This window comes from Dromaius novaehollandiae, chromosome 2 (genome assembly GCF_036370855.1).
Source record: "Dromaius novaehollandiae isolate bDroNov1 chromosome 2, bDroNov1.hap1, whole genome shotgun sequence".
Taxonomy (NCBI): Eukaryota; Metazoa; Chordata; class Aves; order Casuariiformes; family Dromaiidae; genus Dromaius; species Dromaius novaehollandiae.
Genome location: NC_088099.1, coordinates 68049478 through 68064179, shown reverse-complemented (window position 1 = coordinate 68064179; position 14702 = coordinate 68049478).

The following is a 14702-nucleotide window of genomic DNA, read 5'->3' as shown; positions in this document are numbered from 1 at the left end:
ATTATGTGTCTTTTTCATTGCTTTGCTACTTCTCTGCATCCCTCTCTTCTGTGGATTTTGTCTCTATTTCTGAAGCATTCCCCATTGTATTGAAAGTTCAGCACTGCCTGATACAGATTCTCCTCTTAACTCGAATTGCTCTTCTCCGCCAGCATCTCAAGGTAAGGATGGCAGTTGTAAGGCAAATGCATGGTAGCCCGTTTCCTCTTGCCCCCAGCTCCGTGACCATACTCTAACCTCACTCAGGGACCAGTCCTGCTCCCCCTGCTTCTATTTTAATGTTGGCATGTTTAGCTCCTCCCTTTCATGTTGTTTCTTGCTCTCTATGGGGTGCCTGCAGCTGGGCTGATCCTCCTCCACGGTGGTACAACATTACTTGGCTAACACCAGTCTTTCTTTGTGAGTTGCAGAGGTTTGTGTGCTTTCGAGGAACAGCCATTCCCTGTCTTCCCTCCCCAGCTGGCCTGTGTTTTTCTGGCATGGAGTTAGTACTGTGGCCCTTTCTGCTGTTGCTGTTGTAGCATGTGACACTTTGCCTCTTTGGAAGTGGGTTTTTGAGCTCAGAAATGGCATATTTTGTGTGCTTCTGCAGCTCCTTCATGCCAAAGCCCAGCCAACCATCTGTTGCCAGTGAGCAGTCATAGACAGCACCTGGTAAGGGCTGAAGTGGTGGTCCCTTTCTGTTGTAATCTCACCTCTGCTGAGAAGTGTCATTGTTTAAGGCTAGACATTGCCTTAGTGAGGGAGAGACTGTAAATGACAGTATATGTCTGTAATTTTCTTTGACATGTTCTTGTGCAGAGGCCACCCAGAAACCCAATGTAGATGCATGGTGACTAGGGCCTTTAGAGTCCAACAGGGAGGCTTATGTTTCTCTTTGTTAGCAGAATTGTGTTTGCCTCTGGAACAGCATGGTTTCTCTGGAAAGGCATAGAAAAATGCATTGGTATATTTTGCTGTGAGGTACTTCCACAAGACACAGAGCTGAATTTCTTCCTTTCACTCGGATGAATCTGTGGCAACCTCTCCTGGTTAGATGGTTGTGATGTCAGTGTGGAACGAGAGCAAAATAGTTGTGGTGTTTTATTTCGGTCAGAGGACTCTGCAAGCTGCCAGTACATAGACCTACCTCCAGCCTGCCTCATTTTGATGGAAAAGGGGCAACCTACTGTTTCATTCTTAGGGTCACGTATGTGGGGCTTGCGTCCCTTCCTATGTCTTTCTGCTCCCTGCATCGTTGTTCTTGTTAAACAGGAGAAATAGATTCTGTCCAGGCACCTCCTCTTTATGTTTTGCCTTACCTCTCTTCTCCTAGGATACCTTCAAATCTTCCCACGCTCTCCTCCTCTGTACTATTTATCCAGGTCTGTTGATACTCATGCCTCCCCTGCTGTATCATTCCTCTATACATTTTAATTAGGATGTCCGGCACAGCTTTAGTTCCTTTAATTTAATCATCTTTTATCTTGCTCTTCATTTCTCTTTCTCAGAACCTCATTTCTTGCTGTATTAAGTTCATTTCTCTTGTTGGTTCTTCAGCTGTTAACAAAATGAGGTATAATGAGCATCTAACAAGATCCATTTGCCATTTACCCATGAAACCGCTATGATCACTTTTGATTAAAATATAGATGGGCCTGAATGGAGTTGAGGAATAATTAAAATGAAAGAGAACACACCTCAAGGCTTTTTAAAAATTACATCTGAATCCAAATCTGTATTTCTGTAACTTTACCCCATGTCTATATTCTGTGCTCTTTTACAATCCACAAATCTCTTTGGTATTAGGAAATCACAGATCATGTGTCTTACGTTACCTGTAGTGCTAGGATAAAGCTGAAATACATGTCTCAATTTACCTCCCTCGAACTTAAAGATTAGTCGTCTGTAAGCAGTCAGTTGTGCTGATTACAGTGATCACTAAACCAGCCACATCCTCATCCTACTTGTCCTGCTTTGGAACTGGAAATGTTTGCATCAGCTTCACTTTTGCTGCCTGCTCTCTTTCTCTGTCTCTCTCTCTTTTTTTCCTTCTAATTTATGTTCATTTTGAACTGAAAATGAAGCATCATAGATTATCTATAAAAACCTAGCTACTAAGCATAAGGTACAACCTGTACAGAAACAGAAGCTTGGCTGAACACAGAGTGTTTCTCCTCTACTTTAGTGTACCCAAACCAAAGAGATTCATTATAACTCCTTGGCTGGTAGATTTGTATCGTCCTGCATTTGCTCATTTTTCTTCTGGTTATTTCCCCCCCTAGATGCAGTGCAATCCATTCAGTGTATACTAGGCAGACACCAGATCAACAGCTTTCAAGGATGACTTCCCCTGCCACATTCAGCAATAGCTGGAGCCACTTCCTTGCAGCGATGCAACTCAGGAGCAGAGGGACCAGATGGGATGGGAACAGGTGCTCCAAATTGCAGAGGGATTTCTGCTTATGTCTGGCATAAGTACATGGTGCTGTTGTTGATGGCCAATGTTAGTGCCAGCATTGATCATTTTTAGCAAGTTCCACATTAAATAGCCTTTCAAAGGTGTAATGGGAGCTGAATGCTTTTTTTTTTTTTTTTTTTTTTAAAGGCAAGGTTTCTTTTCTTCTATGGTCTGCATTGTAGCATCTATGTAATATCATTGATAATTCCCCTACCCTAAAATCTTAACAAGGGAGAGCTTGGCATGTGCTTAACTTCTCCTTCCTCCTTTCAATTCCAATTTTCACACATGAAAAAGTAACTTTTCTGCATTTAAACTCCAGCGGCAAGTACATATCAGATCACTGGAACTGAGGAACCCATGATTCTAATATTTCTATTTCCCTGTGTGACTGGCTATTGAAGCTGCTAGGCATGAACTATATTGAATCATCCAGGTTTGCAGATAGACTTGGCCTCTGACTTTCCTCATTGAAACTCTGCAAACTCTGCTTGCAAAACTCACTGCAAGGAATCTAATCTCTACTGTCTGCTTAAGGTGGACTATTTATATTTCTCTCCTATCTACCTTCATGTGGAATAGCTCTTCAAAAAACACACTGTTCCCTAAACATTTTTCCCTACATTTCAACTGCTAATTAGTTGTTCCCTAGAAGTTAAGTAACTGTGATGGCAAGAACACTGGATAATAAGCACTGTGTCCTCATGCTGTTAAATACTAGTACCTTGTCACTTAGTGTCTTTTCTTATCTTCAGACTTTTTCCAGTATCTGTAGATTCATGATGTGTGTTATCTCTGTCAAACTCGCATCCTGGTGCAAGAGAGGTTCATCTGTCTGTTGATATTTGTGATATGGCTTGTGAGTGCACTTGTCAGGTAGTCCCTGAGCTAATACATTCAGATCCAGCCACATATTCCTGAAGGACCTGACTGTTGTAGGCTATGGAGAAATCTTTATTAGAGGATGCAGCAGGCAGGGGGAGAAGGGCTGTACTCAAGAAATGCTAAAGCTGAAGGACTGGATGCCTGAGGTCTGAGCCTGATGCTGGTGGCACAGACCTCTCTGGTCTCAGCATGAAGCATGAACCTCCCTCATTTGACTCCCACAGTATCTGACATGCATGAGAGGTTGCCCATATGTGCAGAAGATGTTGGTTGCCCAGAAGGACTTCACAGAAGCCAGACTACCCCTTGACCTGCTCCAGCATGCATGCAGGAAGTGTGCAGGCAGTCAGACTCACCTGTGTCAGATGTTAGTGGGCAACAGTGGCAGCAAGTTGCACCTTCTCTGGAGAGCTCTCAACAGGTAGCAAATAGCAGAAGATGTACAGGAGATGGCACAGCAGCCAGCCTGGCAGCAAACCCTGTCCTCTGCTCTCCAGGAAAAGGGGATGGTTTTCAACAGCCAGCTGACTGTGAGCTGATGTCTGGCCACACATCTTCTGTGTCTGCTTCTCTCACAGCACAGGGCAGGAGAGGGAAGGGTGAAGGGCAGGTGCTGATGCCGTTGTTGAGAGCTGTTGCTGGGGTGCACAATTTCCTACCTCTTTCTGCATTGATCAGGTACAGGTTATTTCTGCCCTTGGCTTTAATGAAGAAATGAAGGCAAGAGACAGCAGTGGCAAATCCGGTCTAACATCATCACCTTAAATGTCCAAGCAAAAACAGTTACACCATCATACTAGTATTTAACTAAGCAGGGCCTCTCGGAATGAGTGCAGTGTGACTGAGCAGCAAGTTCACCATTTAAAATGAAAATCGATGCTTCCCAGCAGTGAGGTACATCATTAAACATTTTGTTGCATGAGCCAGCATCACTTTTCTAAAAAAAAAGGTGTCAGAATGTTCAGTCAAATGAGCAATTCAGTTGGCTTAACTTTCCTGACCGCTTTCTAATTTGGTTTTAATGAAGGTATAATTAAGAGGTAATGTCAGTGGAGCAGAACATTGTCACAGGATAATGGTCTCCTGCTGCTGCATAAATGGTAAATGCAGTAAATACAGAAGGAAAGCTGGAATGTTTATTTTTAAAGCAGGAGGCATTGACCCTGGGACATGCTTCTATTTAGATATCTTTATTTCCATTTTGTTAAAAGAATGAGGGACAGCAGATTCAATCAGGTTTGGCCTGCTCCCCCTATATAGGTTTCGGAGGCACAACTCTCAAGGTGGCTCTGTTGCAGTGGGAACATGCTTCGTCTGACTGCAGCTCCTGGGTTAGACTAGCAATTGCTCACTTTCCCTTGATTGTCCAATGGCATTCATGCTGCCATAGGGAATGGAGCAACCGAGCGCTTCAGTGAATCGGTGCGACGGAATAACTTATCCATGATGGCACTGTTTATAAAAGTGAACCTCCTTTTAGAAATCAGCCCCCCCGCTTTTTTTTAAACTAGCTGGAGCTTATGTTGTTCATTATGTTACTTTTTCTGGTGAATAACATCTGTCTCCCAGCATTGTAATAGCAGAAATAAGGATTTTATGTTCCAGCAAATATCGTTCACCTCCATGGCAGTTCAGAATGCAAAATTATTTCCATTTTAAACTTCAGTTTCCATTTTTCTTTTAAGTTTCATGAAACAACTTCTTTGGGGAGAAATTTTCTGCCCAGGCATTTAAGCCAAGTAATAGCTTTAACCATTTTTGCATTATGAAGGATGACAAGATATACTATCTCCTAAAGCAAAGTCTGTTTTTTCATGCAGAAAACTGCATGAAATAACTGCAAATGAGACTTATGCTAAAATATGGATAAATCTTGGAAGTTAAAACTTCCTGTGAAATTAGTACTTGCTGAGAACTGCCTTTGTTCTGTCTGAAATAGTTTGGATTTAAAATTTGCAAACTAACAGCAATGTAGAGTACACAGAGTAAAGCTTAAATCTTCCAGGATGCCTGAGGAATAATACCTACTTCTTATGTAGTGTTCTTTATCAGTAGATCACAAAACATTTTATGCTGATGAACATGAAGGATCGCCAGACAGGGGCTCATTAAAAAAGTCTCTTTTTTTGTTTTTACTTTTCCTTTCTGAAGCAGAAGCAAATGTGCCCTTTCAAAAATGCTAATAAAAATCAGACAGAGACCATTAGTGCACTATGTGTTTTACTCATCCAGGATGAGGGCAATTTGCCTTCAAGCCCAGAGTAGGTCTTGTATTTGAATGTCTCAAGTTCTACTTGAGTGCCTTAACTACTGAATTACATACAGTCATTTTGCTCTTGCCTAGGGACATTTAGTTGTTTGCACCAAGTGGGACGAGATGGGCTCCGTGGGTTTGTGACTGAGTGGTTGGCTGCAATGTGGAAGCTGCAATTCCAAATCCCTGTTTTGACTCATGCAGGTTTGAGCTGGGCCTGTCATGTTTTGCAAGAGGACATGCTCCCGGTCTGTCCAGCACAGTGTTATTGTGGAGGGTAGATGCTGTCTACCAGCTTCTACTTCGAGAATTACAACATTTACCAACTCCCTGTTGCCTTGCATGGAGCAGCAAACAGGTGAGTCCGTTCAGTTGTTTTCAGTTTACACCTCCACTACTGAAGTAAAGCACACTGTCACAAGATGAGACATCTCCCTCTGGACCAGGAAAACTTGCCTGCCATGGACAAATTTTTATGGCTGAAGCATTCCTAGGAAAGGCTTCAGTTTTGTCATATCACCATTTTACGGCCAGAGGAAATTATGTTATCAACCGGCCAACTCCCAAGTCAGCATCTCAGCATCATTTTCTCAGACAGGAAGGCCAAGACACAATAAGCTCAAGTGATTTGTCCAAGGTTATAAACCAGTGGCAGAACTGGGAGTAAGACGTAAGTGCTCAGCCTCTCAGTGTATTGCCTTACTCTTGACTCTGGAGAAAAATAGCACTATTAAAAGCAGTGAGCATTTTCAGAGATAATGCCGTGAATCTGGAAGACAGCATGAATATAGGTGCATAGGGCTACGTTCACACGAGGGTCACCTGGTCAGAATTTGGCTTGTAGTGTGTGATGTAGTTTTACCTCTTCGTAGGCTGTGCCCTCTGAGCCCCTGTCATTTAGATAAATGCACTGTTGATACAGTCAAAGGAAGCTGGAAGATCACATGCAGGAATGGTATCCTTGTAAAGTTATATTTATGCAGTTAAAAGCAAATGTTAGAAATTGGAAGGGATCCGCAGTAACAGGAACCCTTCACTCTGAGGTGGCGCCTGCTGAGAAATGAGGGAGTCCTGGCTCCCACAAACTGGATGGATGACTCTCCACCAGCTGAATTTAAAAGGTCCAAGGGACTGTGGGAGGCTAGCTTCCAGCTGGAAGCTGCCGGGATGCCACCTCTTTCCTTGCAGGGAAAGATCCCATTCAGCTTACCGCTTGTGTCGGGAGCTGAAGGAAGTAATTCAGGGATTTGCTCTGCCCACTGGGGTGAAAGCATCATGCTTCCTGACCTGCTGGGCTGGGAAGCCAAACGCCTCCCTGAAACGTGGTCTTTTATGGAGGCCCTGGGAGTGCCGAGGGAATCAGTGTACTGAGTCAGTCTCTTCAAGGAGGATATGCACATGCTTGTCCAGCTGATGGGCTTTTCCCTAGTGTATGGCAGCGGAGGGTGGGAGGAGGCTAGTGGATCCAGGAGGGAGAAATGCCCCGTAAAGCTCCTCTCCCACTTTCCTCAGGCAAAAAAGCTTTCTTGGGGACCTCTCTCAGTGACCCCAGCAGAGAGCCAGCTGGGAGTACCAGAGGCAGGCAGAGAGCAGCTGCAATGCTCTTTGTGCTGAGGGCATCATGTCAAAGTTGGCTGCACAGCCGTGTGCAAGCACCCCGAGAGATCCAGCCAAGTCAGAGCAGAGGTAAAGAAATAGCCTCTAACTGCTTGCCCCATGCCCAGAGAGGTCATCTGGGCCACCCTCAGCAACCCTCGCAAAACCCTCAGACTCCAACAGGGATGGCAGAGCAGACCCAGGTCATGTCAGCCCTGCAATACTGACTTAGGCACTAACAGCAATAAGAGCGCTCCCCTGCCTGGTCCCTAAAAGCATTGTGTGTTCGGGATTGCTGTGTATTTCAATATATCACTGAAAGGCTGTCACCAAAACAAATTTACAGGGCTGTCTGCTGGAAAGTTCAGCTGGAGAGAGAAGAGCAAGGAGCAACACATTTCTCTTTAAATGAATAGGAAACTCTCAAGACTTCCTTTCGCCCTGTGGGAGCATTTCACTTTCCAGTGAGCAGCACTATAAATTTCATCTATTGGTAGAAGTAAAGATGTTTTATGGTTGTCCAGACTGAGCTATGATTGACTTAAAGTCTAACAAATCATTCCTTTCCTCTCCTCCCACTGGTCTTTTAACCACACTACACATAGCATTCGCTTTTCCTTTAAAGATAACATGGGTGGGAGGGGACAGCTGTCAAAGCACCTGATGAATGAAATTTGAACCAGCCTATAATTTTCCTCTACATGGTTATAAGGACACATGGAAAACAAGCACAGCAGAAGTCCTCAGGAAGGAATTAGGCTGAGCCGGGCTCCTGGGTACTGAATGTGTGCTGTAAAGAGGCAGATCACTGTGCGGGAAGCTGAAGCAGCAGCTTCCTGGAGAAGGCGTGGGCTCTTGGAAGGAGGGACAAGGAATGAACAGGAGCTGGTCCATGAAGCGCACTTTCATGAAAGATGCTACATGCCATGATAGAGGGAATATAACGGAGTATTTCCAGCAAGGGATGGTGTATTTGTAACAAATCAATATGCATGCTCTTTTCTCTGTTGGAATATTGTCATTGTCCTTTATTACATTATGGGAGAACATCTTTATCTCATGGTGATTTGGGTGGGATGTGACATTGCCTAATGTAAAAGGGGCCTGCAATATCAAGGAGACAACCATGAAATAACACATTATACACTGAATTGAACAGCAGGCTCATTTGCATTCCTTTAATTTGGAAATATGAATGTTCAGAAATCCTCTTCTCTGCTTGCATTCCCTTATTTGGGAAACATGTAAATTACATTTATGATAATTTAGTATTTAACTGGTACAAGCATTGCAAATTCCAGAAGCAAACGTTTCAAAATAGACAGGAGCTGTGCCATTTCTTTTGAAAATGCATATGGTAAAAACCACCTCTGCGGCTGATGCAGGATGCAGCGTCTTCAGCTTCTGGATCTGATCTTGCAAATGCTTATAAAGCAGATGGGAGAGCTGGGGTGAAGCTTGCAGGGCTGGACCTTCTGTCCCAATTGCAGTGTAGGCTTACGGAGTGCGGCAGATGGATTTAATTAATAAACTGGATGTATCATCTATTCTGCTGTGTGTAAAGTCATTTTCCTGCAGCCTTTGAGATCCCAGAATCGCAGATGAAAATGACAGCAAAGGACCTTTTGGATCACCCATCCTCAAAAGATGCTGAGAAGCCTCTTCCATGGTAATCCCACTGGTACTTTTTCCACTCTTGTTTTGGAAATCTTCTATCGATGGTGACTCATGTTCAGTTACTCACCAGACAGCTTATTCTATTGTCTGTGTAACAGCTGTTATTATTAAGTCATTTTTCTTGTATCTTGAGTGCATTGTTCCACTTTTAATTTGAGACCCTTTTACTATTTCTGCTGCAGGGGAAGTCCATTCTAATACCACAGAAATATTAGCATTCTTTCTAACATTAACTTCCTTTCCCCCCTGCTGTATAAATTACATTCCATCGCTCTCTTCATATGCTGCACCCGCAATTCCCTGTATCTTTTCAGCTGCCCTTCTTTAAGTAAGTAAGTTCTCTGCCACTCTTCAGTGTTCTTTTTAGAATGGGAGGCTTGAAAATGCATGCAGTATTCCCACTCAGGCCTTACCGCAACTGCATAATGCTGCACTTATCACTTCCTTTGTCATACAACGGATCCCTCTTTACTCTATACACCCTGGGATAGCAATTGCTTGTTTTGCAATGTGAGCTCCTATGCACTTTATTATCCATTACAACCCCAAGGTCTTTTTCTATATTAATGCTTTCTAAATAGCAATCTCCCATTTTATGTCTGTGTTGATTGTTATTATTTCTCCCTAGGTGCACTACTGTCACATTTATCAATATTAAATAAATTTCATTTTGTTGATATGTTCCCATGACTCAGAACTTGCCAGATAATTCTGCAATGGGGATTTACCACCCCTTTCTGTCTATCTATTTTATATTTTATTGTTTTCAGTATCAGAAAGGTTAAACACAGCATTGTCTCACACAGACCAAATGTTCAGATTACAGTGGGGAATAAAAATATTTCGATTAATAATTGGAAAGTTGAAAGTATGATTTTTAGAGAAGCAAGAAAAATACAAGCTTTTCTCATAATTCAAATCCTCTAATTTAAATTTCCTCCTTACCTGAACTTGAAGGAAGAGAAAGAAGCTAAAGAAACAAAACCAAATATATTCTTAAAAAAAAAAAAAAAAAAAAAAAAAAAAAGAGTTGGAAATCTTTGACAAACCCTAACTTTTATGTGAGTATTTTCATTTAAGCCATACTTTTGGGGGTAAAAGTATTCTGGGTAATTCTGACACAGGCTGTGAGAGGGCAATGCTGTAGTTCCTGCCTATTTCACAGAAGGGATAGTGCATAAACCAGTGCTCTGATTAGCAGTTCATCCTTTTTCAGGAAAGCTCTGAAACGTTTGCCTAAAGTTAATCAAGTGCCACAGTTCAGTGGCCTTCAGTGTGTTTTTGCTGTGCTGAATAGGGACTGAAGAAGCATATGCTGCAGAATTTCAAGGAATAGCACTCCCCCGAGCAAAATTTTCAAGCTATTGAATTTAGGCACCTGGGTACCTGGCTGTAAGTGACTTACTCAAAGCACAGTATAAGTGTGCTGAAGAGATGGAAACTGAATGCAGAATTCCGGCTGAAGCTCTTATCTCCTGCAAATCAAAGGGAATTTTGCAGTTGACTTCATTGGTCCCTAGTTTTCAGCGCCTGGTTTCTAACTTCAAGATGCTCCTGGAAATTTTACTTCCAAAACCCATGTGTGAATAAACAGGAATATTAGCACACTCGGTTCTTGATATTGTTAATAACCTTTGTAATATTTGTGTGTAATTCCTTACAGAAATTTGCACTGATCAAAAAGAAAGGGCAAGAGTGGGGGCAGGAGTGGGGAGGGGGCGGAAGTTCCCATCTACTATGAAAAGGGAGATAGAATTAAGCAGAGGTCTAGTTAAAGAAAGACAGATCTCATTGCTCTGAGTCAAACCCAAGTCAGTGGGCTCAACTCAGAGTAGCAAAATGAGGATCCCATGCCCATTTCCCACGTCTGCTCACTTTAAAGAACATTGGTGATGCACTATGCACTGAAACCCTGCCAAGACAAGCATGCATGAGTGCATGGAGGAGTAAGAAGCTGCAGACATTTGCTGTCCATCAGGAGCTGCTGGTGCTTCTGAAATGGCACCAGGCTGTACCTTCTATTGGGCACTAAAATAATCCTGGTTTTTTTATGAAGACCCAAAAATAACACCTTATGACTTTCTCTCTGGATGGCTGACTCCCAGACACCATTACCAGCTTGCAGTTAATGCTTTGGAGTTTCACTAACCTTCTTAGTAAGTCTTCCTTGCACCTAACTTGTTCATTCCCACTGGATTTGAAGAGTATTGATTTAGACTGTCTCTCAGGCAGAGGTGGAGTCGGGAGGCAAGCCCGAACAGGGCTCCTTGATTACACAAGATTTTCTCTGACAGATTCATTTTCAGTAATTGTATCTGCCCACTTGATTTAGGATTGTTCAGGAGACAGTAGTGGAAGTAGATTTCTTTGAAAGTAAATACTGAGCAGCCAGGAGTGTAACAGATGTTATGGAAGAGACTGGTAATTCACTTAACTATGTCTCAAAAAAAAAATCCCTTTTCTATACATTTCTTCTCAATATTCTCTTGGGCTATCACTAGCCCTGCTAAATTTGTGGTTCTCATTTAATCCCATGGCATGTTCTTCTTATTTTTTAAAGCTTTATTTTCTGCTATTGAACTAGAAGAAATTGCTTTTGGCCTGAAGCCTTACTTTCTAGAAGGGCAACATGAGATTCCACTCCTGGTAACATAAAAGAAATATTTTCTACTTCGGCATGAATGGCTTTGAGGGTGTTTCTTGGCCCACCTGCTCTTCTCCATGCTGATCCATACTCCTAGTAAATGCAAATCTGTTTCCTGTTCTGCTAGAGGAAGACACAGAGCTAAGACCAAGCCCTAGTGATAAATCAGCTTCCTTGGAGATTAAAGGGTTAGTTTTAGGTGCAGTCAATATATCCCTCCACCTTAGGGCTTTTTTGTTTAGCTCTCTCAGTAAAATCACTATCCAGCAAGCAGTTAGTTATGTGATGGAGAAACAGCCCACAAGAACAGTGAGGAGGGCAGCCAGCTGCTCCAGCGTCTGCGACCACCTCGTGTCGGTGCTCTTTTTGCTAACAAAATCTCCGTTTTCCATCCACACGGAGTCTGCAGTATATGCTTTCTGGCTGAGCGTAAGGAAAGAATTCAGTTCTAGTTTAGCAGCCTCAAAAACTGACCCCCTTTTCTTCACAGAACTGCCAAAAATTAGGAAGTTACTTTCTCACATTGTCCCTGTTATCCGCCGCAGACATCCACACACTTGTGTCTTCATGCCATCACAGGCTGTGGTCTGTCACCCAGTTTCAGCTACGTGGACCTTCTTTCCCGTTTTGGGAACTTCCTTCCAGTTTGTCGTTGACTCTTACACCAGGGGCTCCCCTAAGCAGGGGGATTGGGCTGCAACTGATGAAGATAGGGGAGAGCCCTGGCTGAAATCACCAAAACAGCAGCATTTCATCCTTTCTGTAAATAGGCCCCTCGCTCTACAGCCCATGGCAATAGTTCTGATTAAGAGGAAAGTGTGTTGCAGATAGCACTGCTTAGTGTGGGTGGGGGGGTAGATGCGCATGGCGATGCATGCACAAATAGTCACTCTTTTTACAGCATTCATCAGAAATGTTACTGAAATCATTACAAATTGTTTGCTGCATAATCTTTTTTTCCTTTACTTAGTCTATAATTACAGTACCTCTAAGAAAAAGGTGTATCGAATTTTTCTGTCATGATCTATGTTTTGGGTTTGGCAGGATTCAATTTTAATTTCAAGTTCAATGATAACATTTTATTATCTGTGTTCTTTATTTATAGTTACATGCTGCTTATTTATATTGATGTAAATATTTTTTTGACCTGCATCCAGGAATGTGCTATTGTCATTGGTTGAAAGAAAAGCAGCCTCCCTCTTTTGAACAGCTGGTGTGATTTGAGAGAGATGAGGTCTACATATTCATCTACCACCACAGAATTTAGCCCTTAATTTAGACAGAAGAGAAATGACAAATACATTATAAACCCTCCCTGACAGAGCCTGTCCATGGTCTGTTTTCTTGGAATACTGCACAAGGTGACAATGTGAATCACAAGTAACATTCAAACTGTCAAGTTTGGACAAGCTAGAAAATGCTCATTTTTAAAAAATTTAAAAAAAGATACTGCACTATTAAAAGCAGAACTGAATTGAGAAAGAAGACTGTTTTAATCTGATCTTTTAGATAACTCAAGAAGATCCCATATGGAATATGAGCAAGTGTTAACATAAAGATCATTAATCAAATAATACACCTACTAGAAACAAAACCTAGAGCAGCTTAGAGAAAACAGACAAAATGCTAGCCCGTGCTTATATAAGGAAATGAATGTCAGTGCTGGAGCATTATTTCAGAGAAATAATTGCATTGTGGACAGCCACAGATCAGACATTTCACCATCCAGCTCTTTAGTACTTGGGGTGAGCTGATACCCCAGCAATGGGAAAAGTTTACTGAGTTGAGGCTGTGCTCATGCTTGCTGGGGAAAGAGAACATGGCAGTGTCCAATAGGAAAAAAAAAATGTGTTTTATTCCAAGAAAATTAAACTACAGATCTGTGAAATGATCTGTGTGGACATGGAGATTGGGTTTCCACCAGCTCAGGTGAAGCTGAGGGATTTGCCTGCACACAGGGAGCTGGCCTCAGGTAAGGCGCCTCCCTGGGGGAGCCTGGGCATTTCTTCTCCAGTCCCCTCATCTGCGACAGCTGCTCCCCCCCTTGTTGTGTTGAATATTGAGCTCCCTCACCTAGTTCTGCCCACACATATGGCTGTTCAAAGTGGTATTGCTGTGAATGGTAGTTGTTGCTCAGGAATGCAGAAAACTGAGAAATATTGTGCCGAAATTTTTGTGCACAAAAGGTTAGATGTGGGGGGGTTTTTTTTAGAGAGAAAGGCTTAATTTTAAAAGAACATATAACACAAAATAATTGGTTCCTAAATGGAGGAAACACAAGGGTTATTGGTTCAGAACTGGAAAGCAGGGGAATGGGAGATGACTGCACCCATGTTGATGCTGATATTTTTTGCTAAATCATTTGGTAGAGTAGATTAAAAAAGCCAAGGCCATAACTATTTTATGTTGCCACCCCTAATGATACTAAGTGCTCTGAGGAAATTGCCACTAAGCATTTTACCCAAAGTATTTGTGGAGAAGGGCTTAAGAATTATTGGTAGTAGGAAAATAACAGATATTAATGAACAAGCCAGTGTATCACTGGAGAATTTACAAGTCCTAATGTACACTAAATTTGAAAAGTACAATTTTAATTCCATTCTGGAGAGTACTTAAATCTTAAAGAAAATTACTGCTTTGTTAAGTAGGAATTCTAAAGTGCAACTGTCAGAACTGAAATGTCCTTTACTTCCCCAAACAAAACCAACAAAATCCATCAATCTCAAAGTTTTTGTTCAATACTCTGTTGCCAGGAACTGTTTTCAAATTCAGATGAGGGGAAAAAATAATACTAAATAAACCATTAAAAACTCTGCTTTGTAAACAAAAAGGACATTCGATTGTCTTAGTCTCCTTGATTTACGACAGATTTAACACTGCAGTGGTAAAGAGGATGGGATGTGGCAGGACTAGTCTAACAGGATGTTATATGTTTTTCCACGTGCTAAGAGCAGCTGTCTAGTGAGTCAGAGGAGAAGGCGAGTCTTCAAATCCTCAGAGCTTTACAGGTTGGGCTGGGATGCCTTCCTGCTCAAGCTCTGTTCTTGGATAGGTCCAAATTAATAGGGTTACTTGATCTGCCCTGAAATTGGGTGTATCTCAAAGAGGGAGGCAGGCAGAAAGTGTGGGATGTGGCGAGGATGCAAACAGGACGCAAAACTGAGTCAGATTTCCGAATCTGTAGTAGTCTGAGGAGATGATTCTCT